The sequence below is a fragment of the Sus scrofa genome, chromosome 5 (assembly GCF_054392235.1).
Source record: "Sus scrofa isolate SSC_HxYL_T2T_F1_AM1 chromosome 5, Sscrofa_HxYL_maternal_Yorkshire_Landrace_v2.0, whole genome shotgun sequence".
Lineage (NCBI taxonomy): Eukaryota > Metazoa > Chordata > Mammalia > Artiodactyla > Suidae > Sus > Sus scrofa.
This window is the reverse complement of record NC_139387.1, coordinates 99,153,412-99,178,219: the sequence shown is the minus strand read 5'-3', so window position 1 is coordinate 99,178,219 and position 24,808 is coordinate 99,153,412. Positions and strand designations below refer to the sequence as shown.

Here is a 24,808-nt window from a genome sequence, read left to right as displayed (position 1 = left end):
CTGGCGGCTACAGCTCCAATTAGACCCCTAGCCTGGGAACCTCCATATGCCATGGGAGAGGCTCAAGAAATGGCAAAAAGACAAAAAAAAAATGCAAAGAATACTGGTTGCACTTGGAATTCATATACACCCAGTGCCATTTTCAGTTTGAACTACTCTGATGATATTAACAAAGGTGTGGCTTCAAATTTGCAGGTGTCCTAATACTTTTCCTAAAATCAAACAGATAAATAAACCTAAGAGTTGTCCCATGTCTGTTTGCTAAATTACACGCAGGACCCTTAAAGGGAATCAGTCCCAACAGGCATTCACAAGCACAGAGATTTAGCTCCAGTTGTTAAATCAACATCACTGTGGTCTGTTTACTTGGACAATACAGGACTAAATAGTTGCTCGGGGTATGGAATTCAAAATGATCTCGGGGTTTTTCATTTGATCTGGAACTTGTAGCATAAGTAGGATTGTGCTAGAAGTATTTGAGAGAGAGGAGGTCTGTGGGCAGGAATAGCAACACCAGAGAACGTTCACAGATCTCAATGAACATGGCTGGGTCTGGGAAACACTGAGTGCCCCCGAGTGAGCCTGGAGCTGAGGGTAGTGGAAATGAGATCACAGGGGACCTTGACGTTGCAATAAAAATGGGGGGGCCCCTAGAAGTATTTAAGCAGAGGGGAAAAAGGTTATAGCCAAATTTATTTTGTCTTTTTTTTTGGGGGGTCGCACCCACAGTATATGGAGGTTCCCAGGCTAAGGGTAACTATAGCCGCTGGCCTACACCACAGCCACAGCAATGTGAGATCCGAGCCGTGTCTGCGACCTACACTATAGCTCACGGCAATGCCAGATCCTGGACCCTCTGAGTAAGGCCAGTGATTGAACCTGTGTCCTCATGGATACTAGTGCAATTCATTTCTGCTGAGCCAGGACGGGAACTCCTATAGCCAAAATTGTAAAGATCAGTCTAGCAGATGTCTAGAACACAGATGAACTGAAAGGCAGGAAAATCCTGTAAGAATTCTCTCCTAACAATCCAGATAAAAAGTAATAGACACCTGGACTAACACAAAAACAAGGAAAGGTCTTTGGCATTTAAAAGCCATTTCCGTTACCCTCCAGCCTAATCTTCATCTTTCTCATTCTTCTTAGTGGGGAGGGGGCATTTAATTTTTTTTTCTGATTTCTAAGTGAAAGACTTCTGTCTTTCCTTCTGTAACAGCTGACCCACAGGATTATGCTGAGTCGATAAAACGGCACATCTGAACCCATACAGCGGCATATGCATATGCTATGCATCTTATATACTTTTCTACATTTGTAATATATATTGGTTGCTTTCACTTTTCGTGCAAAGATACTTTATAGGACTTCAGACTGTTCTTTTTTAAAGCAGATGGCTTGCAAATAACACTATTTACCAGTTTCTTCCATGAGCCACACCCAGTATACCAGCCTCACACTCTTACATTTCCACTGAAATGTCTTTTGCCTTGTAATGAAAGGGATTTGGTTGGTTGCTTCTCCTGAATTTCCTATGACCTTGAACGGTTCACATGTTCTTCTAGTGACTCAGGCTGCAAGGCTCAGCTTCCTGTGTACGAAACCTCCTTCCCACCTCTCCCGCCACCACTTCCACAGGCATCAGAATCTCTTAGGAACTCTATCCAAATCACCTCACCTGCTCCATGAGTCCTGGAGGATGGCACTTCCTAAAGTCAATGCTCCTCCTATCATTTCTCTGCTTAAAAACCTCCAATCACCTTTAAGAACACAACCTGGTTTTCAGTCACATTTGCTGTTTCTTACCATCACCAAGTCTGTACTCAAAGCATGTTAGATGCTTTCTTAATATGCCTCATGTTTTTCAGACTTTGGATGTGTTCTTGTGTTCTTTCCAAGCTCAGAGCAAACATCACCTTCCTTTGGAAGCTTTTTTCTGATATCCTTTTCCCCACTAGCAGGTATGGTCACCATTAAAACTCCATGGCATTTTAATCTCTCCTTTCTATGTCTGTTTACTGTACATTATACTAAATAATTGTTTTACCCTCAAAAATGGTCTAGATTGTAAACTTCTTGTGGACAGAGGCTATGCTGTCTATAATTGATGTAAGCGCCGAGTCATGTATGTAGAAGCAGTTTACAAAACATCCGATTTATTTAATTATATTGAAGATGCCCTCAAAGCATGTATTTTCCTAGCCTGGGTTCAGCTGTTCCCTTTTAGATGAATGTGAATGATTTGCTCAGGCACCTTTCTGCTTTTCATCATCAACATCACTACCAGCATATTCATTACCAAGGAAGAGCCACTGAATGCCTGCAAATGTAAGGGGTGCCCAGTTTGGTAGAATTGAATGTGGTCAGCACAGATCCAGTGCAGATAAATTTTACTCCTGGATTCCACTGGTACTGATAATCAAAGTTCAGCAAGGCTTGGCGACCATGACAGTGCATTGAAATTGAAGTGAGCGAGCTACAGCTACCCTTCACAGTGACAAAATGTAGAATTTAGGCCCTGCCTTGATTTTGTTTGGAGATGGAGCTCATTTCTTTTTAGGTAAGCCTTTTTAATTGTGAAGCGTATATAACACACACATCTTCTCCATAAAACGCATCGCAGCCTTCTCTTACCTTAGGAACACCAGACAGCACTTCGGCACTTTGCCTTGGGAAAGCACCAAGACAAAACACAGCAATGCAAAGACACATGGCACTAAATAGACCTTGAAAAGGATACTTGTTTACAGGAAGAGAGCTAATGGAGACAGAGGAGTCCGTCGCCTCGTTTGATCACAGCCAGGAATGTGCAAGTTTGGTAATAAACTCTTCATCCCTGGACATGTCTAGATAAAAGCACCAATGTGCTGAGGTGAGGGTTTCAGACAAATTTTAGTACATAGACAAAGTCACAAATATGGACTCTGCAAATAAAGATGTTCAGTTGTACTAAGGATGCTCCAACCCCCAGGCAGCCAAAGGTCATATAATCTTTTCTTAGTTCCTTAAAGAAGTTGAAATGATGCTTATTAAGTTTCTCAGCTTGCATTTTATATTAATGTTAGGAAACTGTTTATAATCACCACACAGATTCACGGTTATAAGCCTCTAAACTTTTCTTACATAGCACCCTCTTCCTGGAATCCTGTACTATCTTCTTCAGTACTTAATTCCCATTCAGTCCTAACAGCTCATGTTAGCATTGTCTCCACCAGGAGGGCTACCAAGCCATCCCTTTCTGGACACATGCCGTCCTCTATCCTGATACATGGAATTTAATACATTTTTGTCACGTCTGTTATGAAAACTTCTTCATAAGACTCATGTTTACCTATTTTGTAGCATAATGCCTGGCACTAATAGATGCCGAGAGTGCATTGCATTGCACTGAACGAGGAAGGGCATAGGAAGAACTGCCAGTTTTAAAAAGGACAAGAATGTACCTTGAATATGTAGAAAAACCACTTAAAAAAACCCAGGACTGAATGTAATCAGTTTGAATGAGATATCCTGTGAGGAACAAAAAATAAACTCAGTTGATTTAAGAAAGGATTTGTGTGCTCAAGTACTGGGGGGACTTGGCTTAATGCTCATCATATCGTACACATTGATGACTCAGCAGCATGAAGCAATTATTTAAAAAGCTAACATTATGCTGGAGTATATATTAGGAGGATGGCAAGCTTATCATGAATAGTAATCTTTCTTCCATATTTGGCAATAATCAAGGCTTTCCTGAAGTATTTATGAGAGTTGTAGAGAAATTGGAGCTCATTCAAAGAAGATCAACAAAAATGAAAATGAGACCATTAGGAAAGATGAAAGAGACTCTGGGGACTCCAAGGAGGTCAGGGAACAGCAAGGAGGATCATGAATTAGAACTTGACATTAAGCCCAGCCCAAAACTTGGCCCAAGGCTCAGTGAATAATTTGCTGATTAATTAAAGTGCTCAAGTTGAGGCTCAGAAGACAGAGATCAGTGGTCCTGCGTTAGTTTAGTATACTGGCCAAAATCGGGTGAAGTAGATTAAAATTCTAGAAATAGATTAAGAGTTATTTGAAGGTGAGTCTAATGATTCAGTGATTAAACCTGGAACAAACTCCAGCAAAAGATCTTGAAAGATTCCTTTATATGTACTGTTCGTATCATTTAGATGACAAACTACCTTGAATGACTTAACTAAGTTCAGCCTAGGAACAGGGGGCTGGACTCAGTGGCTTTTTAACCACTCTGACAGAATTATAATACTTACTGGTATATTACATTATTTTTCTGATCTAGAAATCTGTGACTCTAGTTTTATTGAATCTAAACCTGTGTCCATTATGACTCTTTTCATATGTCTCACTTTCACTCTCCCACATATTTTCCTAGGGAAGATAGAGTATTTCCATTTATTTCATTTTTATTCTCACCTAGTAATAGATTTGAATCAAGCTACAGAAAAAACTCCCGGTTTAGAAAGTTGTTTCCATCTCTTGCACAAATAGTAACAACTGTAATTATTTTCATACCACCTATTAAGAATTTAAATGTACCAAGCACTAGGGTGGGGTTTACATCCTTTATCTCATTTAATTCTCACAAAAATCTCTGAAAGGGTACTTTTATAACCCCTTTCATGGATGAAGACTGGGCTACAAAAGTATAAAAAAACAGGAGAGTACCTACCTTCATGATGCTGATTTGGTGGAGAAATGGGAGAAACTATCCAAATAATATTTCCCCCCTATGGCAGATGGTATACATTGTAAGGAAAAAAATAAAGCAGGGCAGAGAGAGTTCAAAGGTGAGGGCTGGGTATGAAGCAATTTAGTTAAGCTTCACTACGTATTGGAGACATTTGAGCAAAGGCTGGAAGGAGGTGAGGAGGTACATAAGGACAGCTAGAGAAAGAGAGTTTATGTTGGAGAAAACAGGCCTGTGCAGAAGCCCCAGGTAGGAGTGTGATGGCCACATCTGAGGAATTGCGGGGGGAGGGGAGGGGGTGCCGTTGGCCAGTGTTGCTGAATCACAGTGTGCAAAGAACAGAGTGGTGAGAGATCAAAGCCAGAGAAATAATAGACATTGGAGCCCAAATAATGCGGGAGCTCTGTGACTCATTAAGGACTTTGGCATTTATTCTGAATGAATTTGGAAGTTATTTGAGGATTTTGAGCAGAGGTGTGAATGATCTGACAAATTTTAAAAGGCTCCCTCTTATGTGTTAAGAACAGACTGCAGGGAGACAAAGACAAAAATAGGAGAAGCGTTAAGCTACTGCAGTGGCAGAGGAGAACTGGTGATGGTTGGAACCATGATGGTTAAGAGTGAAGGTGGTGAGAAGTGGTTGGATTCTGGATACCCTTGGAAGGTGGAACTAAAAGAATTTGGTAATCAAGGTTCCACAACTTACTCATTTGCCCTTAAGCAAACTACTTCCTTCCTTAGAGCCTTAGTATTTCTTCAAATATGGGACAATGTGTCTACTCTACTGAGCAGACTGTGAGAATTAAGTGAAAAAATATATGTAATGTGCTTGGCATAATGCCTAGAACACAATGGATGCCCGATAAGTATTTTTTCTTCTCCCCTCTCTTGTCTCCCACCTTTATCAACATGCTTTTACTTTCATCACTCCATTCAGTGTTAAAAAATATACTCTACAGTAGCACAGCAAACATGATTAACTTTGATTTATAAATGAAGACAAATAATGCCATTAATTTAAATGATGTATATGAAACTACAGCGGAAGTTAAACTATCTCTGGACTTAGCATCTATGACAGTGAACCTTCAGGGGTAGAGAGAGGCTGCTTGGATGTTGATGTTTGAATCCTTCCAGATAGCTCATAAGTCTCTTAAGAAGCAAACTTCACCCTACTTTTGGTGGCTTTTAAGAGTGTGCTCTCCAAATTTTAATTTTAAAGGTTTCTTTTAAAGAAACATATGCTCTACCAGCTGTCTACATCTAATAAAGCAGCCACTGACAGAAGGGGGAAAAAGGAATAGAATAAAACATTTCAGGGGTTCTTCAGATACACTGAAGACTTTTGAATAATACAAATGCCATTAAATCAGGTTGACATGAAGTGTAGGGGTTGTGAAAGAATGAAACCCCCTATAATACATATAGAATCTCAGATTTTCAAAGGCAATACTGTTTATTATAGATACATTATTGACTAGACAGAAAAATCACAGGTTATTAAACAAAAATAAGATGCTAGATGTTTCTGCCATTGATGTGTTTAAAATCACAATGTGTTTATTTGTAAAATGTTTATATAAAAATTCATTACAGGGAGTTCCCTTGTGGGGCTCAGCAGGTTAGGGATCTGGCATTGTCACGGCAGAGGCTTGGGTTGCTACAGTGGCGTGGGTTTGATCCCTGACCTGGGAACCTCATATGCCTAAGGCATAGCCAAAAAATTAAAAATAAAAAATAAAATGGTGGGTCCCCATTGTGGCTCAGCGAGTTAAGGACTCCACGTTTTCTCTGTGAGAATGGAAGTTCAACCCCTGGCTTTGCTCAGAGGGTTAAGGATCCGGCATTGCCCGTAAGTTGCAGTGTAGGTTGCAGATGAGGCTCAGATCCAGTGGTGCTGTGGTTGTGACTGCGGCTCCAGCTGCAGCTCCTATTCGACGCCTGACCTGGTAACTTACAAATGCTGCAGGTGCAGCCTTAAAAAAATTAATAAAATAAAAATTCATTACAATAATATTTATAATGTTTCTCTAAAAATTTGTGAAACATAAGACAGTGCAATTTGATGTGGAACAATTTAAAACCCTCAAACAAAATCAAAACCTAATTTCTATTCGAAGAACCTGTTCCTCTCCTCTGAAAACAGTGTCACTTTTTTTTTTTCTCACTGTTTCTTGGGCCTCTCCTGCAGCATATGGAGGTTCCCAGGCTAGGGGTTGAATCAGAGCTGTAGCTGCCGGCCTACACTAGAGCCACAGCCACGCGGGACCCAAGCCGCGTCTGCCGCCTACACCACAGCTCACGGCAACACCGGATCCTTAACCCACTGAGCAAGGCCAGGGATTGAACCTACAACCTCATGGTTCCTAGTCGGATTTGTTAACCACTGAGCCACGATGGGAACTCCTGAAAAACCATGTCACTCTTGAAGAGTGTGAAGAGTTAGTGAACCGAATAAGAGAAGAAAGCTGCCAAAGCACAGGAGGTTAAAATATAAGATTTCATTGGTCTGGTGGCTCTCAATTCTGGCAAGTCAGAGGCTGTGATAACACATTGGCTCGATGGACTTGAAGGCCAGTGGGGTTGGAGCCAAGGGCCTGTGAAACAGGGATTGTTATACAGGTTTCTAACACAGTCAGAGGGATGACAGGGTTTGGGGTGGAGAGGAAGGTTATGCTCTAGAGGTAGTAAATGATCAGTGGAAGGTGGAGAGCCTGCAGGAGATGCTGGATCAAGGGGAAGAGACGTGCAGAGAGGCTGCAGGGTGGTGATGTGCACCTTAATTACATGAGGTTGGAAGAGCAGTGGTTTATGAGTGAGGCAGCATTAGGAAGCTGGGAGTCATGCCTCCCACCCCCACCCCAGTTCCCAGGAGCAAGTGACAGTAAGCAGGGCATGCTCAGGCTGCTTTGAAGGAAGCCAAGTTCCTCCGTGGAGCACTGGCGTGAAGACTCAGTCTGATAAGGCTGGGAGTGGGGGAAAGCTGTTATGGCTGGCAGGGTCCACTGGCTTCTTGTGTGTGGTCCTGTGCCCTCGAGCGCAGCCTCAGTCTCAAAAGGGACTCTGCAGTCTGTGGATATCCCCTTGAAATTCTTAGCAATTTCATTTCTGAATTTGTGTTTTCTGAGTGAAATGTGGTCTGCTAGGATGATGAAGGCACAGGGGCCTTAGGCGCCCAGCTCACCTGTTGTCCTGCCCCCTTGGGTAACACCTCAGACATCTGCCTCCCCTGCACCCGCCCCACTGGCCAGAGACTGTTGCCACCTCCAGGAGACCTAGACGGAGGCTTGGGGAGGGATGGGGATCAGGAAAACAAGCCCCATACGCAGATTTGTGGTGGGACCTGGGCTCCTGTGCAAGTCCACACTGGCCCTTCACCTGAGGGAGCTTGACACTGAACGATAACAGCACAAAACCCCAGAATGAGTTTAGAGAGAGGTCGCAAAAGAAAGGAAAAGAGTTTCTTTTCCTTTTCTTTTTGCACAAGGCTACCTCCATTTACATTGCACTGGTCCCTACAAATTGCATGGTTGGAGGTTTGCAAAGGTGACAAGGGAAAGATTCTAGAAAGTGGGCAATGGCCAAGAGAGGGATGGGAGCGAAGGGACATTACTGAGACTTTAGGGGAAGATGGGGGAGGGATTGATACCCTGAGATAACAGAGGTGGAGGACTTTGTATTTTGAGCAGTGGCCAAGGAGCAGAGAGACGTGGAAATTACCGTCAAAGATCCAGATGGACCTCAGGGACATATGTTACCGTGAGTGCACTGAACTCCAGCGCTCAGCTTTACCACTGATGGCTTCTGCCCAGGGTACCAAACAGGAAGTCGAAGGATTTTATGAGCTGGTTCAATAAATCCCTTCCCAGAAGCCATTTAGCTAGAGAAACTGCCCTTCAAAATGGAATACAACAGTAAAATCATGATATGTGTGAGCAGGTCGAGGCCTAGGGAAGGCGATGGCAGTAGTACGTGGGTCTGTTGTGAAGAGCTGGATGTAACCAAAACCTACTGTGCTTACAAAGGAAAAAAAGACAGGCTTTGAGTCCTGGCTTTTCAGTTACCGATTTTTAACTCTGACTAAAGACCTTGATTTCTTTGAAATTTATCTATAAATTAGGGATAGTGATAACGCCTGCTTTCTAACTGCCCAGGACTACTAAGTGTTAAAGTATGTAAGAAAAGGGAAGTTGCCTTGCAAATAGCTACATAAATATTCATTGGTACTTTAATTCGACCCCTCTTTCCCCCCCCCCTTTTTTTTTCTTTTGAAGGATTATAGGATACTTCAGATTACTTTGTGACAGCTTTTAGGAGAGTCATGCTTCATCATTGCCAGCCTACATCTCTTGAAGGTTAAACCTTGGGATGGGGCAATGAAGAGTTTAAACAAACAAATTAAAAACAAAAGGTGAAGTTCCAAAGCAGAGGAAAGCTTAAGTCTATATATATATTATATATTATATATGTGAATGTCATAGATATATGACATATATGTCAAGTGTGAATGATGACTGTCCTTGAAGACATATATCAGGGTAAGAAGAATGTGGGAAGAAAAACGTTTGTGAATTTTAGAATATTTTTTACTCCATATCATTTCTTTTTTTTTTTTTTTTTTTTTTTTTTTACCTCTAAGTAGTCTCTTTTTTTTATGTTATTACCTCTCTCTCTTTTTCAACATAGTATGAAAGTATAAGATGTAAGTGAGATTCGTTCTTCTTACTCACCTTCTCTCATGTGCTGGTGGTATACCCACAAAAGGGCAACTGTGGGCACTGCCCAGGGCTGGGGGCGGGGCAGGGGGGAACAGTTATCAATCTAAAGAGATCAATGAAGCATTTCATTAAATAACAATGTGAGAAATAGTGTCCTTTTTAGAACAGGCGTCTTAGACAGTTCAGAAACTACAATTTGAGTAAAATGTCTCAGTCACCTTTGTAAAACCCCAGCTCAATTCAAATCAATGTCTTTCAGTATCTTTTCTTAAAAGTATTTACATTTTAAGTAGATAACACCCATATCTTCAATTGTGAGAGATTTTTGAGCTAGTGTTCAAAATAATATCGTGTCCCAAATTGTATTTTTCTTCTCTGGGTGGAGATGAAAAGAGCAGCTGGAGTAGGGTGTAAGTATTAGGTGCTGATCCAGCTCAATTCTTTTAGGTGGAGGTTCAAGTGACGCTTCTTTGAAAAGATCGCCACCTAGGGGAAATTTTGAGTCAAAGCAACATCTGCAATGCACCAGATGTGGGACACAGTACCTGGTTACATATTTCAAATTAAAAACACAAAATGTTCTCATATTTCAGTACATGAACTGAACTACCAATGAAACCCATACTAACTTGTGGGCCTAGAATGTGTGTTTGTGTCTACTTTTATGTTTTTTCCTAAGTAACATTTAGAACTGTATGTAGATTTTGCTTATGCATTAGAGCTTGACTTCTTAATTTTTTCCTCCATGTCTAGAAATACTTTCAGAAAATATACATCCCGACATTTGACTACAGGGATAAAAATTATATTTGGGGCAAAGTCTTCGATTTTAAAATAATCAGAGATTTTAGTTAGGACGCTGAACATGTTTGAGCCTAACATGTCAAAGATTTCTACCTCAGTTAAGTCTTAGAACTTAAGACAACTTTTTTTCTCCTAATCTCATTTGCATCTGAGCATTTCTGCCTAGGTCCCAAATCAAAGAAAATGGCATGAGAGATAATTTAGTTGGCTGATTCAGATTAAAGTGGGCTATTTTTCTTTGCTACAATTTCTGATGTTTTTGAATCACTGCATTTTTCTGAAAGCATATTCAACATGTAATATGATTCATGTAGTAATCTTTACATGCTATGTTAAAATATGGGAACGTGAAAGAAAGTAACAAATCTTTAAGGTGGTTTTAAATAGATGATTTAGCAGCTGTGAGAAATTTATGTCCTGTTCAAAAAGCAAAAAAGAAAAAAGCTGCTGCCTTCAAGTTAACTCTCTCAAAAAATCCATAAAAAATAATTTTGAATCAAATCATATTCTAAAGATAAAAGCTTTTGGTTAGTTATATACCTCTGGATTGTGGATTTTTTAATGCATCAAGAATTTGTGGGATAGGAGACGGGATTAAGATGGAAAAGTAGAAGGCCTGGAGCTCATCTTCTCTCATAAAAATAACAAAAATTACAACTAACTGCTGAATAACCATAAACAAAATAGACTGGAAACTACCAAAAAAGATATCTTATACCAAAAGACAAAGAGGAGGCCACATCAAGATGGTAGGAGGGGCAATTAGTTGTTATAAGCAACCCCACACCTGGATGGGCAGCCCAGAGATGGAAAGTAATTATATCACAGAGGCTCACCCACAGGAGTGAAAGTTCTGATTTCCACATCAAGTTCCCATGCCTGGGGAGCTGGCATTGGGAGGGGGAGCCCCCAGAGCATTTGGCGTTGAGGGCTAGTGGGGCTTATGCAGAGGAGCCACGAGACCAGAGAAATGGTGATTGCACTCCTGAAAGGCTTACACAGGCTTTTGTGTGCACTGGATCCCAGGGCAAAGCAGAGACTCCATAGAAATCTGGGTCAAACCTGCATGCTGTTCTTGGAGGATGACTGTGTGTCACTGTAGGGGAATGACATTGGAGGCAAAGATCTCGGGAATAATAATTAGTGTGAACTCCCCTGGAGCTGACCATTTTGGAAAAATCTGGCCCACCCATCAGGGCTGAGAATTCCCAAGACAAAACAACAAAACTGGTGGGAACACAGTCCCACCCATCAGCAAACAGGCTCCCTGAAGACCCCTCAGGCACACAGCCACCCCTAATCACATCCAGGGACAAAGGCCCACCCACCAGAGGGATAAGAATCAGCTCCACAGACCAGTGGGCAGGTACCAGTCCCTCCCATCGGGAAACAGAGCAAGCCTCCACGCCAAATTTAGCCACAAGGGGGTCAGACATCAGAAACTAGAGAGGCTACAACTCTATTGCCTGCAAAAAGGAGACCACACCAAAAATCTATACACAATGAAATGAAGTCATAATCCTGTAATTATGACTCAGATAATGGGACAAGGAAAAAAAAAAAAAAACAGAAAAACATCTAAGTGATCTGGAGATTACCAAACTCCATGAAAAAGATCTAAAGACTTTAGACTAATGATAGTATAAATGAGTCAAGATCTTGGAAATAAACTGGGGGCACCGATTGATAAATTACAAGAAACACTGAGCAAAGAAAGAGAAGATTTAAAGATTAAGCAAGCAGAGATGCAAATACAATAAATAAAATAAAAAATTCACAAGAAGGAACCAATAGCAGAATACAGGAGGCAGAGAAATGAAGAAGCGAGGTGGAAATCACTGACATGAAACAGAAAAGAGAAAAAAAGATTGAAAAGAAATGAAAACAGTCTAAGAGAATTCTGGGACAACTTGAAATGCACTAACATCCATATTATAGGGGTGCCAGAAGGAGAAGAGAGAGAGAAAGGACCAAAGAAAATATTTGAAGAGATAATAGCCAAACACTTCCCTAACAAGGGAAAGGAATCACTCACTCAAATCCAGAAAGCATAAAAAAATGCCTTATGAAATAAATCCAAGAAGGAACACCCTGAGACACATATTAATCAAACTGACCAAAATTAAAAAGGAGAAATTACTGAAAGCAGCTAGGAAGAAGAAAGCAATAACATACAAGGGAACCCCGATAAGGTTGTAGGATGATTTTTCAGCAGAAGCTCTACAGGCCAGAAGCGAGTGGCCTGATGTACTTAAAGTGATGAAAGGAAAAGCTTCCAACTGAGATGACTATACCCAACAAGGCTCTCATTCAGACTTGAAGGAGAAATCAAAAGCTTTGTGGACAAGCAAAAGCTAAGAGAATTCAGCACCCCTAAACCAGCTTTACAGCAAATACTAAAGGAATTTCTCTAGGTGGAAAAGAAAAGGCCACAACTAGAAACAAAAATATTATAAATGGCAAGGCTCAATAGTGAAGGCATACATACAGTAAAGGTAGGAAATCATCCACACACAATTATGCTACCAAAACCAGAAATCATGAGAAGAGGGTACAAATGCAGGATACTGGAGAAACATTTGCAATTAAGAGACTAACAACTTAAAAAAATCTTATATATATATAAAAATATATATATAATCTTATATATATAAATCTTATATATATATATCTTATATATATATAAATATATATAAATCTTATATATATATATCTTATATATATATATATATAGAGAGAGAGAGAGAGAGGGTTCTATATCTAAATTTCATGGTAAACCAAAAATCTACACTACATAAAAACACAAATAAGGAAAAGCAATCCAAACACAACACTAAAGGTAGTCCTCAAGCCACAAGAGAGCAAGAGAAGTAGGGAAGAAAAACGATTGATAAAAGCAAAACCAAACAATTAACAAAATGACAATAAGAACATACATGTAAATAATTAGCTTAAATGTAAATGGACTAAATGCCCCAACCAAAAGACACAGACAGGCTGAATGGTTTCAAAAACAAGTCCCATACATGTGCTGCTTTAAGAGACCTACTTCAGTTCTAGGGACACACACAAATTGAAAGTGAGAGGATGGAAGACAATATTCCATGCAAACAGAAGTCAAAAAAAAGCTGGAGTAGTAATACTCATATCAGCAAAACAGACCTTAAAATAATATTAGACAAAGAAGGACATTACATGATGATCAAAGGATCAATCCAAGAAGAAGATATTTATAGGATATTCCATCCAAAAGTATCAGAATACACATTCTTCTCAAGTGCACATGGAACATTCTCTAGAATAGGTCATATTTTGGGCCACAAAACAAGTCCTGGTAAATTTTAAGAAAATTAAAGTCATATCAAGCATCTTTTCTGAGCACAGCACTGAGTAGAAATCAACAAGAAAAATCTGCAGAAAAACACAGACACGTGGAAGCTAAAAAAGCATGATACTAGACAACTGATGGATCACTGAGGAAATCAAAGAAAATACCTAGAAGCAACTGACAACAAAGACACAACAATCCAAAACCTGTGGGATGCAGCAAAAGAATTACTAAGGGGGATGTTTATAGCAATACAAGCCTATTTCAGGAAACAAGAAAAATCTCAAGTAAACAACCTAACTTTATACCTGAAGCAACTAGAGAAAAAGAACAGACAAAGCCTAAAGTTAGTAGGAGGAAAGAAATAAAAGATCAGAGCAGAAATAAATGAAATAGAAACAAAGAAAACCATAGAAAAGATCAATGAAACCAGAAGCTGGTTCTTTGAAAAGATCAACAAAATTGATAAACCCTTAGCCAGATTCCTCAAGAAAAAAAGAGAGAGGGCAAATCAATAACATTAGAAATGAAAATGGAGAAACGGACATCACAGAAATAAAAAGGATCATAAGAGACTACCAAAAGTGGCTATATGCCAATAAAATGGACAACCTAGAAGAAATGGACAAATTCTTAGAAAAGTACAATCTTCCAAGACTAAAGCAAGATGAAATAGAAAAGATGAACATACCAATCGCAAGTAACTGAAATTGAAACTGTGATTTAAAAATTTTCAACAAACAAAAGTCCAGGACCAGATGGCTTCACTGGTGAATTCTATCAAAAAATTAGAGAAGAGTTAATACCTATCCTTCTGAAACTATTCCAGAAAATTGCAAAGGAAGGAACACTTCCAAACTCATTCTATTAGGCCACCATCACCCTGATACCAATCAGGGCAAAGATACCACAAAAAAAAAAAAAAAAAAGAAAGAAAATTACAGGCCAATATCACTGATGAATATAGATGCAAAAATCTTCAACAAAATACTGGCAAACCAAATCTGACAGTACATTAAATAGATTGTACACCATGGTCAAGTGGGTTTTATCCCAGGGATGCAAGGATTTTCAATATCCACAAATCAATCAGTGTGATAAACTACATTAGCAAACTGAAGAATAGAAACCGTATGATCCTCTCAATGGATGCAGAAAAAGCTTCTGACAGAATTCAACACCAATTTCTGATAAAATCCCTCCAGAAAGTGGATATAGAGGGAAGGAACCTATCTCAACATAATAAAGACTATATATGACAAACTTAAAGCTAACATCATTCTCAATGGTGAAAAGCTTAAAGAATTCCCACTAAGATAAGGAACAATACAAGGATGTTTGCTCTCACCACTGCTATTCAACATAGTTTTAGAAGTCCTAGCCACAGCTGTTAGAGAAGAAAAAGAAATAAAAGGAATCTAAATTGGAAAGGAAGAAGTGAAACTATCATTGTTTGCAGATGACATTACAACTATACCTAGAAAATCCTAAGACACTGCTAGAAACATGTTAGAGGTCATCAATTAATTTGGTAAAGTTGCATGATACACAACTAATACACAGAAATCAAATGCATTTCTATATACTAACAATGAAAGGTCAGAAAGAGAAATTAAGGAAACAATCCCATTTACCATCACATTAAAATAAAATAAAATGCCTAGGCATAAAAATACCTAAGGAGAAAAGGACCTGTACTCTGAAAACTATAAGATGCTGATGAAAGAAATCAAAGATGACACAAATAGATGGAACTATACACCATGCTCTTGGATTGGAAGAATCAATACTGTCAAAATGACTATACTACCCAAGGCAGTCTAAAGATTCAGTTCAATCCCTATCAAATTACCAATGGCATTTTTCACAGAACTAGAACAAAATATTTTAAAGTTTGTTTGGAAGCACAAAAGACCCAGAAGAGCTAAAGCAGTCCTGAGAAAGAAAAATGGAGCTGGAGGAATCAGGCTCCCTGACTTCATCAAAACTGTATGGTAGTGGCACAAAAACAGAAATAAAGATCAGTTAGAAAGCCCAGAATTAAACCCACACATCTATAGTCAACTCATCTATGACTAAGGAGGCAAGAATATACAATGGAGGAAAGAAAGTTCTTTCAATAAGTGGTGCTGCAAGAACTGGACAGCTACATGTAAAAAAACACCATACCCAAAAATAAACTCCAAATAGATTAAAGACCTAAATATAAGACCAGCTACTATTAAACTCTTAGAGGAAAACATAGGCAAACCCTCTCTGACATAAACCACACCAATATCTTCTCAGATCCACCTCCTAGAGTAATGACAGTAAAAACCAAAATAAACAGATGAGACCTAATTTAAAAGTTTTTGCACAACAACCAATGAAACCCTAAACAAAATGAAAAGACAACCCACAGAATAGGAGAAGTTATTTGCAAATGAAGCTATTGACAAGGGATTAACCTCCAAAATGTCTAAACACCTCCTGCAACTCAATACCAAAACAAACAAAAAACCCCATCAAAACAGAAGATCTAAACAGAAAATTTTCCAAAAAAGACATACAGATGGCCAAAAACCACATGAAAAGATGTTCAACATCACTCATTATTAAGGAAATGCAAATCAAAACTACCATGAGGTACCACCTTATACCAGCCAGCATGGCCATCATCAAAAAGTCCACAAACAGTAAGTGCTGGAGAGAATGTGGAAAAAGGGGAAGCCTCTTACACTGGGGCGGGAATGTAAATTGGTGCAACCACTGTGGAAAACAGTATGGAGGTTCTTCAAAAAAATAAAAATAGAATTACCATATGATCCAGCAATCCCACTCCTGGGCATCTATCTGGAGGAAACCATGACTCAAAAAGATAAATGTACCCCAATGTATCAGCACTATATACAATAGCCAAGACATGGAAGCAACTTAAATGTCCACTGACAGGGAAGTGGATAAAGAAGATATGGTACATATACACATTGGAATATTACTCAACCATAAAAAGTAATGAAATAGTGGAATTTGCATCAACTTAGATGGATCTAGAAATTATCATGCTAAGTGAAATTAAACAGTAAGACATCACTTATCATCATGTGGCATCACTTATATGTGGCATCACTTATATGTGGAATCTAAAAAAAGGATACAATGAGCTTATTTGCAAAACAGAAGCGGACTCACAGACTTTGGAAAACTCATGGGTACCAAAGGAGACAGGTTTGTGGGTGGGAAGGGATGGACTAGGGGTTTGGGATGGAAATGTTGTAAAATCAGGTTATAATGATTGTTGCACAACTATAAATGTAATATAAAATTCATTGAATTAAATAAAGAATTTATGGGGTAGGCAAAAGTATGAATAGGGAGAAAACAACTCTATGGATTATTTGAAGATGTTTTATTGTTCTTTTTTTTATCCTCATTAGATTAGATCAGTCCTCATACTGTACGGTGACTACCTCTTAACTCCTCAATCTTCCCCACTAAATGGTAAACTCCTTGGAGATAGAGACCCTGTTTTATTTTTTATTTTTTGTTTTATCTATCTATCTATCTATTTATTTATTTATATTTTTGTCTTTTTAGGGCTGCACCTGCCGCATATGGAGGTTCCCAGGCTAGGGGTCTAATCGGAGCTGTAGCTGCTGGCCTACGCCACAGCCATAGCAATGCCAGATCCAAACTGCGTCTGTGACCTACACCACAGCTCTCGGCAATGCCAGATCCTTGACCCACGGAGTGAGGGCAGGGATCGAACCCGCAACCTCACGGTTCCTAGTTGGATTCATTTCTGCTGTGCCACGACGGCAACTTGGAGATGCTGTTTTATATGCAGCCATTTCCAGGGTGCTATTTGGCCAGTACCTGTTCTGATTAATTGGTAACCACAGTATCAGTGTTTAAATATTTTGAATATAACCCATAGATGTACCTTTAACACTGAGAATATATAGAATGCCTGACATTTAGGAGGGACACATGTAATGAGTGAGTGAATGAATGGCCTTCAAATTGGGACCTACCCACTGCTTTAAGTGTATGTTTATTGAATGTGCCAGTTGCCACAAACAATTTAAAAAAAGAAAAAAAAAAAACATGAAGAAGTTAATCTACTGTTGAAGGCATAATTAATATTTGTAAAACAAAGGCAAATAGAAATTATTCTCCTCCCCTTTTAGATTATCCCTAGCCTAAGCCAAACTAACTAGACAAATCCATGCTAATATATTCATCAGGCGTTATTAATTGCCAGCTCTCTCCTGATATTTACACAGAATCTAGTAGTTGACTTTTGAGGATAAAATTTGTTTTACCTGAAGGAGTGGTGGGGCTTACGGGGGGATGTTTAAGCTATAGAGAACACAAACATGTCACTGACCAGCAGCAACTATTTTAAAGGAAGTAGATTTTTTAGATACACTGAGATCTAAATGTGTCTTTCGCCCATATGTGTGGCTGAGTCTGTTGATCATCTTTGGGATTTAGCAGTTGTAATACCTTACTTGGCATTATTCCTGGCTAAGTTCTTCTTTTAAAGATGCGTCCTTATTTCCTATTTAGATTCTTAATTTAATTCCCACTGCTTTCCTTATGACGAACCTGTCTCAGCGTTTACACTTGGATTCTTCATTAGACCTGGGTGCTTTCAAATGACCTCCTAACATTGGCTACTGCCTTTACTTTTCATACAGTATTTAATTTTTTTTCTCCTCTAACTGTGACTGCCATGTGGCAGCCCTTGGGCTCTTCTCCTGCCAGCAGCTAGCAATTTTTCATTTCCACCCACCTCCATTAGTGACAGCAGATTCCTAATTTAGAGAATTAGCATTCTGAAATCAGAGTGAGCTTTATACTTTCACCTTAGAAGCAAGAGGCCGGGAAACCTCTCTAACGATGTGACCATTCCAGCAGTTTTGCACTCGGCTTCTTTTCTGTCTTTGAAATTTCTCATCCCATGAATAATTTATCCCAGAACCTTTGGACATCGATTACTAAGACTCAGCATTTTTCCAAGATGTTATTTCAATGTGCAGTATGACTGCAAAAGTTTGACTTTGAATATTGACTCAGAGCTGTATCCTTGAATAATCTGAACTGAATTTAAAATTTCATCATACTCTCATCCATTTCACAGAATAGAGTTCATGATATATGGAAACAGACTGTGTGGCTTCTAGCCTCTGTCACCTATTAGCTGTGTGACTTTGGGTAAGTTGCTCAATAGCTGTTAGCATTGGTTTTCTCACTGGTAAAGTAGGCACATCTGCTAAGCCCAGGCCCTGGCACAGTGTAAGCGTTCAGCAAGTGCTAGTTCAAACATGAAATAAAATAAGTACTGGCTGTTTTAAATTTCTAAACCAGGAGCGTTCCCATTATGGCTCAACAGGTTAAGAATCCAACTAGTACCCATGAGGATGCTAGTTCAATCCCTGGCCTTGCTCAGTGGGTTAAGGATCTGGCATTGCTGCAAACTGCAGTGTAGGCTGCCATGCAGCTGGGATCTGGTGTGGCTGTGGCTGTGGTGTAGGCCAGCAGCTGCAGCTCCGATTCAACCCGTAAACTGGGAACTTCCATATGCTGCAAGTGCAGCCTTAACAAGAAAAAAAGAAATTTCTAAACTAGGGCCTTGAAGCTGTAGAATTTCAGCAGTAAACTTAATATGCATTTTCAAGTGCAGTTAAGAGGAGAATTGTTGCTGTGAGCTTTGTCGAGGAGGTTCATACTCATGATTCTGTGGCCCAGCAAGTTGGAGCCAAGAGCTCCCTATTTATATTAAAGGATTCTGTATTTAGGTCCTATGAGGCTCTGTCTGTCCATGAGGACCGATCTGTTGTATAACAGAGAGTTGATTCTGCAAGAGATGTGGTTGGGTACCTGCTGCACTAACAGCTCCTTCCTTGCTCACTCTTCTTTATGCTTTCCTACTGAAAGTGATTTTAGTCCACACAGCATGAAGAAGTCAATATGCTTCTCTATTAGAACTACCTAATCATCATAGTTCATTTCATAAATTTAGTTTTATTTTTTCATAATATTAAAAATGTTTATTGAGGGCTTATATTCAAGATTCTGGAATATAATACAGCATCAGTCCCTTGACCTATAGGATTTTCTAGGCAGCAAAGAACCACTGACAACTATAATTTTTAAAAGCATAATGGAATTATTTATGGAGTGTGAAGGAAGTACAAAGCAGGAGTACCTACTCTGGGACAATTGATGAATGCATTACTACAAAAGTTGTAAATCTGGAAACTGTTAGTCTAAGGCAAAGTCAGCCCTTAGCACTGATTTATGCTCCCAATGGAAGTGGTTAAGCAGCTGGGAAGAACTGGAAAAAAGGTCAGTAATAAAAATATAAATTATCATCTAGACACCAGACCAACAAATAAACAGGTTTGTCTCTTTCCTTAACAAATTGTGTTCTAATTAGTGGCTGTGGTCCTTAATAAATTAAATGACAGTCAAGTCCCAGGAGGTAATTGACTATTACAAGTCCTGGATTTAACCCTAGGCTGATGGACATTTATTCTTATTTTTAGTTATCAGAATTAAAGTATTAAGCATTATTTAGTTTAGCAATTTGGATTTAAAACTTAAGCATATAAAGATAAATTCAAATTTTCTAATTTTCTTCTCATGTTAAAAGCAAAACACACAAGGTATCAGTGCCAGTTGCTAAGGTTAATTAGTGTAGTTCATGTCAAAGGGAACTCAAAATAGATTTTTTTGTAGTAATGCCTTTAAACTCTTGTTAACAGTGAAAATTATTGTAAGTATAAACATAAAAATCCATGGAAGTTCAAGGACTCTTATGTATCTGTTTTCCCTCTTTCCTTTACAAATTTTGGTAGTTTATATTTATGGCTTAATCTCATAGGGCAAAAAGATACTATTATTAAACACCACGGCTTATGGCAACACATTCACATAAACAGTATAAATATTTTAATATGATTCTTTGTGCCAACACATTTCAGTACTCCTTTTATATGGATCAGTGTATTATGTGTCCCCAAAATAGCATCTGTAAATACAACAGAAACACCACGATCATTATATGTTTTTATTTAAATATTCTCCCTTTGCCACCAGGTGGCACCTAAATATTAATAGTTATAAAGCATATGTTCTGCCTAAGAAGGCGATATAGAAAGTAAATGAAAGGAAAGTTAGCTATATTAATTTTGTTTTGTGTATAGATACTTGCACTAATAAATATTTTGAGGTCATGGGTTTATTGCAGAAAATAGGATGGAATACATAAACTTTTTTTAAGAAAAAGGCAAACAAAATATTCCTTTTTTAAGGAATAATAAAAAATCAACATTGACTTTGGGAAATCTACTGGGAGTGAGGGGAAGTGTATAGCCATTTAGTCTTGACCTCAGCTTGTCATTTTATATTATAATTTCTCAGCTCAAGGGAATGCTACAATCAATAGAAAAGTATACAAAATACAATTACATTTAGCAGCATTCTAATTTTGCTTTTGCTGTTTAATGATGAATGTCATATAAATTACCTGACCTAGTCGTGAGCTTTGTGAGAACTGGTAAATTAACACTCTTAAATTACTAGAGCTGAAAGTGACATGCTAAAAGGCTAAATATACTCAGGGAGGAGAGAACATTCATATATGTCATGATAACAGAAGTTATAAAAGGTTCAAGGGCCCCATGAAAACATCAGAAGACGCTACTATCAAGAACTTATCTTTAGGTATAGCACAAAACAGAACCTTCAAAAATGGGATAATATTCGAATGTTAACCAGATATTTTATACACCTATAAAATTACCTCCAAATTTTATAAATATTTTTCTAAAGTAAAATTTTGGGGCTTTCCCGTCATGACTCAATGGTTAACGAACCCGACTAGCATCCATGAGGATGCAGGTTCGATCCCTGGCCTTGCTCAGTGGGTTAAGGATCCGGCATTGCCATGAGCTGTGGTGTAGGTCGCAGACGTGGCTCGGACCCTGCATTTCTGTGGCTGTGAGGCTGGCAGCCGTAGCTCTGACTGGACTGGGACCTTCCACATGCTGCGAGTACAGCCCTATAAAACAAAACAAAAATAAAATTTTGATTTTACTTTGGAGATGAACAGCACTCAGTTATTTTTTTCCACTAAATAGGTATTTATATTGGTACACATATACATAAAATATTATTTGTTAGTTTGCCATCATATGAATTATATAAGCTATTAAACTACTACTAAGAATTACAAGTGAGTCACAGATAACGGTATTGCTTCCTTGGGTGTCATCGTTACCAACCCCACACTGAAAAGACTAGATTTTTTTCTACCCACTTTAGAACTCAGGTCAAGCTTATTAAGGGAAATTTCATTCCTAGAAAGGTTGTTTTTAAATAAAACAGCAGGGAGGTATGTTTCAGTGATGCAGTAGACCCACGAATTTGAACTCAGAATAGAGGATTTTTAGGTACCAAAACAATTCCTTTGAATTGCAGGTCCTTCCTCTGCAAAAGGAAGATAAAACGTTAGTTCATAGTGTGGCTATATGTGATAATGTAGGTTAAAATCTTGCATACACTTAAGTGTTCTCTGAAATATTAGATCTCCTTCTAATAGCTTAAGTGTTCTGCATAAGTGGCTTATGGCAGGTATTTGATATTGATCGGAATTTTCACTATCTTCAGGTGTTGCATGAGAGAGAACCTTCCTTTTTAAGCATGATGATATATGCATTTTGATTTTGAAAAGATGCATTGCCTGCATGGGAAGGAATGATCTTGAATTGAGTGGGTAAATCTTCCACCTAGCTGTTAGGGTATTCAGGTCCACCATAAAGGGAAAGGAAACACCCTGGGAGGATAGAAAGGGCAGAAAGTGTATTTGAATTAGTCCAGCTCTAGAAACTTAACTGGTTTTCACAATCCTGCACAACAGTCTGTGCAGCCCAAAATAATGTGTCTGATTGCAGTAATCCAAGAGAAAGCAAGACAATCATTTTGTTAATTATCTCAGTAGTTATTACATTTATATTAGCCCTAATTATTAACAAGTGACTTTTAGATACCCCACAATATTTCAGTGGTCTCATCTATGCTTTTATGACTGATATTTATAAATAGTTATAGATATTGAATATCACTGTTCTGGGGGTTTGGTAAATATTGACCCATTTAATCATCATAATCCCATTTAATCCCATGAGGCAGATACTGTAGATAAAGAAGATGAGAAGCCAAAATTTTAGGAATATGCCTTAGGTCACACAAGTAGTAAATAACTGAAGTTCTGAATCTACAAACTATAGTCTTAATCATTAAATTCCAGAGAGGGCTCTGCAGTGGATAAAACCCCTACATCCCAGAATTTCTAAGTCTTTAACATGTGCGCATATCAGTTTGATGTCTTTCTACAAAGGTGATTCTAACTTAATAGGTCTGGATGGAGCCTGGATGGGGGCGTTTCTAACAAGCTCTTAGGTGCTGCCCATAACGCTGGTCTGTGGACCGTTGTTTCAGTATCAAGGTGCAAGCCCCTGCATTCGCTTCCAGGACAAACTGATTTATGTTCAGTTGGTAACATCAAAAATATCTAGATAGCTCAGTCCAACAAAATTGCAATGAGATGAGATTTCCTGAGCCTTGTGACTTAATTTCAGAAACTGAAATGGTTTTGATTGCAAAATGTAGTTTCACGTACAATAATTAAAAGTGACTTATTGTCTGTAATGAAATTCCTCTTTGACATTTAGTTTTGGGTCTTCACAAAAGATATGAGTGATAATGGGGTCTGACAACTATGTTTGAGGAAACAAAGACCCAAGACTCCCACCACTGGTCCCTTAGGCAGAAGTGACAGTACACAGATGCCCAAACTCTTCTCTTCCATCTGCTGTCTTTGAAATTGAGATATGTTCCATTAATTGGCTAAAAGTTAAATAGATGCAGAAAAATGCTAGTACTGAAAACAGCTGAGATACAACCACATTCTGATTTTGCTTTAAATACACAGATACTTAAGGCCAAAATGATTCAGAAGCATTAATATTTTCAGTTGTGATTACATTAATTTGAGCCTTCTAGATTCAAACAATTTAGCCACATATATCATTTTATTATGCTGCTAAAATCAAAATTAAACTAAAGAAGCTGTTTTCTTTATCCTATTCACTCCCTCACCCAAGAACACCTTGGAGGTGATATTTGTGTTATTTTCTTCCCAGACTCTGTGTTTGGTGTAGTTGGGTTGTTTCACCTTATTTTAATGGAACCAAATATGTTGGAATAACTCTTGTCTTCATATGCAGCAGTTATAAAATTTTATTAAACCATACTCAGAATTCAGAGTTGATCTCTAAATGTCAAGTGTATTTACCATCCTTAGAAGACTAATATCTGTACAGAAAAAAAAAGCATCCCTTTAAGTTACTGTGGAGAGAAATTAATGGAATAAATCAAGAAATGCTGTCAGTTACTGGAAAGGAAAATACCAGATATTTTGATGTAAAAACACCTGCAAATAGACAGCAAAGATTTTTATCAAGCCTAGGCCTTCTAAACACATTTATGATGTTATTATTCTTACAGCTGACAAAGGAAATAATACCTCCTTTCCGGAAAGACATGGTTAAGTGGCACCTCATTAGCATGGTGTCCACTTATCAAGTATGAAATGACTTTAAGAATGAGAATTTTTGAAAACTTGTGACATTTCATTAAGTGTACTTACCTCTAAGATACAGTCGGGGTTTATCCTGAGCCGTACAAACACAGGTACTCCTGATTTGTCATTCAGTGGCATGGAGGGTCTCCACAGAGCTGAGAACCGTGGATCTCCAATCATGCTGAGCAGCAGTTCCTAGGACCTGGGTACCACATGGTAGTTGGGGGGCAGGTCTCTGAAAAGTGTTACTGGGATGACCAGCCCTCCCATCACCCAACATGATTTAATCACTTCATATTGACCTTCAGGGTTCATAAAGGGACCATCACGGTACCTGGCTAATAAAAAAATGAGTTCAGGTAGAGAATCATTAATGACTAATTGTTTTCTTCTTTCCAAATTTTTTTGCTGGGGTCTATTGAGAAGACATGGATAGTGTAGACGTGAGCAGCTAATGTGGTTTCTGCCCACCTCTCTCACTTCTCACCGGCTGCTCCTTCCGGAAACTCTGGTCCTTGGGCCCTCAGTTCCTAAAGGCATCACATTCCTCCTAGCTCCTGGCCTTTGGGATCCCTCCGCCCACAGTAAACTGCTCACATTTGCATCCCTTACAATGACTAGTGGATAAGGTCTTGTGC

The 24,808-nt window shown here is 38.7% G+C and overlaps 1 protein-coding gene across 16 annotated transcripts in view; it reads left to right on the top strand.

Annotated features, from left to right (window-relative positions):
* LOC146403580 (uncharacterized) overlaps positions 1 to 24,808 on the top strand; it is a 688,950-nt gene that overhangs the window by 264,010 nt on the left and 400,132 nt on the right. The window contains exon 3 of one of the 16 annotated variants that reach the window (XR_014804439.1): positions 829 to 3,792. The exons of the other annotated variants lie outside the window; for them this stretch is intronic. The gene's annotated coding sequence lies outside the window, so the exon portion shown is untranslated. Of the gene's footprint in view, positions 1 to 828; positions 3,793 to 24,808 lie in introns of those variants that run through there. 16 annotated transcript variants of the gene reach the window in all.